This window comes from Schistocerca nitens, chromosome 4 (genome assembly GCF_023898315.1).
Source record: "Schistocerca nitens isolate TAMUIC-IGC-003100 chromosome 4, iqSchNite1.1, whole genome shotgun sequence".
In the NCBI taxonomy this organism is placed as follows: Eukaryota; Metazoa; Arthropoda; class Insecta; order Orthoptera; family Acrididae; genus Schistocerca; species Schistocerca nitens.
In genome coordinates, this window is record NC_064617.1 from 677,288,212 (window position 1) to 677,294,211 (window position 6,000).

The window sequence follows — 6,000 nt, forward strand, 5'->3', positions numbered from 1 at the left end:
GGCTTCACCCCCAGAGACAGTCGACTGTAAAATGCGGAAAATGCGCAATTGTCCTGTGCTTTGCACCGAAATGGATTCGTCTGAAGACATTTCAATGCAATAGTGCTAAATGCAACCAATTTTTTCAGCCACAGGAACAACAATGAGGTAGTTTTAATTGTAACACCCGTGTGCCTTTTGTGGGCAGTGATACTTACAGGTAACGCACGGTATTCGAAACAATATACGTAAAATTGTTCACATGACCACGTCCATCCAATTTAAGTAACTTAATGCGTTTCCTTAGCAAAATTTTTGTGTGTGCCAAATAGAGAGTTAATTCATTCGGAAGGACGACGGTTCAATCCGCTCTCCGGCCATCCTGATTTAGGTTTTCCGTGATTTACCTAAATCCTTTCAGGCAAATGCCGGGATGGTTCCTTTGAAAGGGCACGGCCGATGTTCTTCCCCGTCCTTCCCTAACCCGAGCTTGCGCTCCGTCTCTAATGACCTCGTTGTCGACGGGACGTTAAACACTACTTTCCTCCTCCTCCTAGGGAGTTAATTCAACAGCAGAAGGTATTAAGATGGCTGGTTAAATGCGTAAGTAATAGGATGATCCATCAACCCAAAGACACATCAAAAACTTCCTCGAATGAAATTGATCAGGAACTCGGATGCCACGCCAAATGTCAACATTTTTCTTGCTATTCTTTCGTCGTTACCTAAAACTGAGGGAAGTCCCGCGGCATACAAAGGCTTCCCTCCTATAAGAATAACGCGACGTTAAAACATAGTGTGCCATGAATGTATGCTGCAAACACTGCATTCCGCTTATGTTCATGTTGCAAGAGACAAGAATGCGTCATTGGACAGCGTCCGATATGACAGCAAGTGAGGACCACTTTGTCGCTTTTTAGAGTTTGAAAGAAAATATGCCATTGTTAAATAGTCGGTCTGACCGACTGCAGCTTGTCGGCCACTTTCACCCAGTGTCTTTCCGGCGCAGCTAACACACTCTTTGTCACGAACTACACGACAACGTGTGGCGTTAAGATGAACTGATGTGACTTCCTGGCAGGCTGCTTTCGGTGCTCTGTCAGCTTCGTATTTCCCATTATTCTCATCTGTCCAACGCCCCAGCGGAAGGCCGTCTCATTCTTACTGTGTGAGGGGGGTGTATAGTGTCGATGACAATCTGATCTATCCTATATGCTGGAAACATTTGTTGCATAGCCGTACAGACAAAGAACTACACTCCTCCAAGAATCCTAATGTGCCCCAGAGCCTTCTTCATCTTCCGCAAAGTACATCGAGAAGTGTTTGGACAGACGGATTTTAATGATGAAATGCAGAAAGATAACAGAACAGTGTTCTCTTGCTTTGAGACAGAAGTAAAAACACATACGATAAAATGACGTTAAATACCTTCTTAAAGAGTATAGCCGGTGTGCTGAGCCTGTTGTACTCCGTTATGTCCCAACCGCAGAATAACACTGGACTCAGTGACGTCCATAAAATATCTGAGAGTATGCGTACATAGCGAGTTAAAGTGGAGCAACCACATACAGCTGATAGCAGTTAAGACAGACGCCTGGCCGAAATTCTTACGAGGATTCCTCGATAAATGTAGCCCGCCAGCAAAGGAGTCAGCTGACTAAACCCTCGTTAGACCGGTACTTGAATGTTGCTTGTCAGTCTGAAGATCCGCAGCAGATAGGATCGGCAGATCCAAAGTAGAACAGCGATTTTCGTTACAGCTTCATTTCGTAAGCGCAGAAGCATCACGGAAATACGCAGCAAATTTCAGTGGCGGACGCTACAAGAGAGACGTTTTGCATCGCGGTATGATTTACTGTTAACGATCCTGAACCGGACGTTTCTAGAAGGGTGAAGCCAGTATATTGCTTCTCCCGATGTATACAGGGTGTTTCAAAAAGGACTTCACAACTTTAAAAAAATTATATAATTTTATTGATAGAATATACAGAACTTGGTTCCGTGTTATTTTGTAGGAAGTTCAGGTAGAGAAGCCTGCACAGGAGGTACAAACACGATATCCTTGATGAATCCTCATTTTAAAAAATCGAGCGGTGTCTGGTCTGGAGAACATGGAGGCTATGCAATTGGCGAATAACAGCCAGTCCATTGACCTGGAAAGCGGTTACTGAGAAAATCGCTGGCGTCAGCCAGGTAGTGGAGTGCTCTTCCATGAAGTAAACAGTTCGATCTTGGTCATCCCCATCGATCTGTAGTATCAAAAACTGTTGTAACATATCCAGGTACACTATCCCGTTGATGGTTCTCTCACGGAAAGAAAACGGACCGTACACTTTGTTTACCCTGTTTCTACAAAATATTTTTACAAAACATTTGTAGTCCGACTAGGAGGATCTTTAGCGTAATTGGCACGGAAATTACGCTTAACTGTTGTCACCGACTTCGATTCTTCAAAGCAAAACACACAGCTAGCACGCTCGGGTGCCGCCAAGGCAGCCATCTTCAACGAAACTGCCGCTAAACGCTCCTTACGGTGCGATTCAGCACTAGAGAACTACGTGAGACAAAAAAAGGTAATGTATTTCCCTACAAATTGACACTACAATCACCTCTGTAGATACTATGAATTAATTTTTTATATGAATTTTCAAAGTTGTAAAGTCGTTTCTGAAACATCCTGTATCTCGGGAGAAGGCCATGTAGGTGATATTAGAGACGCAATAGCATGCATGAAGGCTTACCAGCAATTACGATAGAAGCAGGAAACGAGGAAGCGACAGCAGTACACTATGTACCCTCCGCCAAACATCATAAAGTGGCTTGCGGAGTATAGGTGTAGGTGAAGAGGTAAGTTAAGCCGTGCTCACAAAGCAGGTTTTATGAGATTGGATCGTGGCAGCTGTCTGTCACAAAACCTTTTATGTCACTATGAGTGAGAAGTAGGTTTGTCTTCGAGTAAATGGTTAGTATTGCTGTGGATGATTTCTGAAAGGGGTATCAGATGCGAAAACTTGGATCACACGAAAAAGGTGATAATGGAAATATAAGCAAAATTATTGACATGAAAGGAGACACTGATTAATTCAAGCAGCTTTTAGCTGCAGCTGAAACTACACTACTGGCCATTAAAATTGGTACACCAAGAAGAAATGCAGATGATAAACGGGTATTCATTGGACAAATATATTATACTAGAACTGACATGAGATTAAATTTTCACGCAATTTGGGTGCATAGATCCTGAGAAATCAATACCCAGAACAACCACCTCTGGCCGCAATAACGCCCTTGATACGCCTGGGCATTGAGTCAAACAGAGCTTGGATGGCGTGTACAGGTACAGCTGCCCAACCAGTTTCAATACGGCCACGGTTCATCAAGAGTAGTGGCTGGCATATTCTGACGAGCCAGTTGCTTGGCCACCATTGACCAGACGTTTTCAGATGGTGAGAGATCTGGAGAATGTGCTGGCCTGGGCAGCAGTCAAACATTTCCAGAAAGGCCCATACAGGACCTGCAAAATGCGGTCGTGCATTATCCTACTGAAATGTAGGGTTTCGCAGGGATCGAATGAAGGGTAGAGCCACGGGTCGTAACACATACGAAATGTAACGTCCACTGTTCAAAGTGAGGTCAATGCGAACAAGAGGTGACCGAGACGTGTAACCAATGCCACCCCACACCATCACGCCAGGTGATACGCCAGTATGATGATGACGCAATGTGGGTTCACCGCGATGACGCCAAACACAGAAGCGACCATCATGATGCTGTAAACAGAACATGAATTCATTCGTGCACCCAGGTTCGTCTTTCGTCTTTGAGTACACCATCGCAGGCGCTCCTGTCTGTGATGCAGCGTCAAGGGTAACCGCAGCCATGGTCTCCGAGCTGATAATCCATGCTGCTGCAAACGTCGTCGAACTGTTCGTGCAGATGGTTGTTGTCTTGCAAACATCCCCATCTGTTAACTCAGGGATCGAGACGTGGCTGCACGATCCGTTACAGCCATGCGGATAAGATGCCTGTGATCTCGACTGCTAGTGATACGAGGCCGTTGGGATCCAGCACGGCGTTCCGTATTACCCTCCCGAACCCACCGATTCCATATTCTGCTAACAGTCATTGGATCTCGACCAACGCGAGCAGCAATGTCGCGATACGATATACCGCAACGCGATAGACTATAAACCGACCATTATCAAAGTCGGAAACGTGATGGTACGCATTTCTTCTCCTCACACGAGGCATCACAACAACGTTTCAGCAGACAACGGCGGGCAACTGCTGTTTGTGTATGAGAAATCGGTTGGAAACGTTCCTCATGTCAGCATGTTGTGTGAATGCTCTGAAAAGCTAATCATTTGCATATCACAGCATCTTCTTCCTGTCGGTTAAATTTTGCGTCGGTAGCACGTCATCTTCGTGGTGTAGCTATTTTAATGACCAGTAGTGTGGTGTCACCGCTAGACACCACACTTGCTAGGTGGTAACTTAAATCGGCCGCGGTCCTGTAGTACATGTCGGACCCGCGTGTCGCCACTGTGTATTCGCAAACGTAGCGCCACCACAGGGCAGGTCACAAGACACGGACTTGACCTCGCCCCAGTTGTAAGGACGACATAGCTTGCGACAAGACATATCAAGTCTTCCTCTCATTTGCCGAGAGACAGATTAAATAGCCTTCAGCTAGTCCATCGCTACTACCTAGCAAGGCGCCAGTTGTATCAGTGATAATAGCTTACTACTATGCAAGAGATGTATTTCAACAAGAACAAGACTACATTAAAGTTAAGTATATGACAATCTCTCTTCTTTTCTTTATAGTTTTTCATCCAGTCTCCTGTTTCAGAATTTACGCCCGTCTGCGTTAGTTTCGCGTGCTTCTAGCCACTCATTGTGTCGAGACTTTAGGGAAGCGACACAACAAGTAGTGTATCGTGTGTTACATCAGAACCAACTTTTACTGCGCAAAAATTCCGGTTTTGACGAACAAAAGGGTTTCCTTCTGAAGCAGTCGACTGGGTACACTTCGAATGCTTGCTAACTGATGTTTGATTTACGGAGAGAGCAGAGTATTCAGCAGAAGTACAGTTATCACGATGTTAGGCTACATAACGATTTTCACTGTGTGTTTTGTAAGTAGGCTGTTTAGATAGATCCCTCGGTTGGTAGCTTCCTCGTCAGGTACTCACTCTTCATGTCACTATGGGAGCTTGCGCCCTGCGTATCCACGATGCTTAGCGAGCTCTGCCTGTGTGTGTGGTTTCCCCTGAGGCGGGCTGGCTGTGGTGTTTCAGCGCTGCAGATCACGGTGCCTTTCGGCGTGGCGCTCCCCTCTGTGCGGAAGAAGCAGGGCTCGGAGGAGGCGGACAAGGCGGGCAGCGGGCGTCGCTCGGACGGCGCCTCGCCGCTGCACCAGCTGTTCGCCCTGCTGCAGGTCAGAGCGCCGGCTGTCTCTCTGAATACCTCAGTAGCGCATTTCACCTATTAGATTGTATTAGTTGCACTTCTCGTTCGAATAGATCCGTAATGAGTAGATCCTCTGGAATGTAGAAGACGACAGAGGAAGAAGAATACTCAATAAATATTGTAACTCGGTTTTCTCTTTTGATGCTAGTCATTTGTCAGGATGAGCATTACTGCAAAGGGCATTTGATTCTAAAGCATTATGTCACTAAATAAATTACTTTTCTCTCTTAACAACATGTGGGCAGGGTGGGTTCTTCCTTGGCTCGGGTATGAGGTAGAATGAAACAGCATTTTTACATAAGATAACTGTTATTGAAGATTTGTACAATGGTTTCCTTACTGGATTGTTCTGGCTGGGAGAGCGGCAGCTGTGTCGTTTGCGAAGCCTTCTGCTGCGGCAGCGGCGGCGTCTGATTCCGCCTGGCGGTGTGTATCTCGTGTCGCTGTCTCGCCCAGTTGACTGGAGACGCGCAGCGCGAGGTGATCCGTTTAATTATTGAGAACGAAGTCGTGAATCGGATGGTGATACCTTGGATGTGGCGTTCCAGT

General features: G+C 46.0%; 1 long non-coding RNA gene across 1 annotated transcript in view; it reads left to right on the plus strand.

Annotated features, from left to right (window-relative positions):
- LOC126253681 (uncharacterized) overlaps positions 1–5,361 on the plus strand; it is a 143,451-nt gene extending 138,090 nt beyond the window's left edge. Inside the window, exon 3 of the long non-coding RNA XR_007546013.1 lies at positions 5,280–5,361. This is a non-coding gene — a long non-coding RNA (uncharacterized LOC126253681). The remainder of the gene's footprint in view (positions 1–5,279) is intronic.
- Positions 5,362–6,000: the final 639 nt, after the last annotated feature.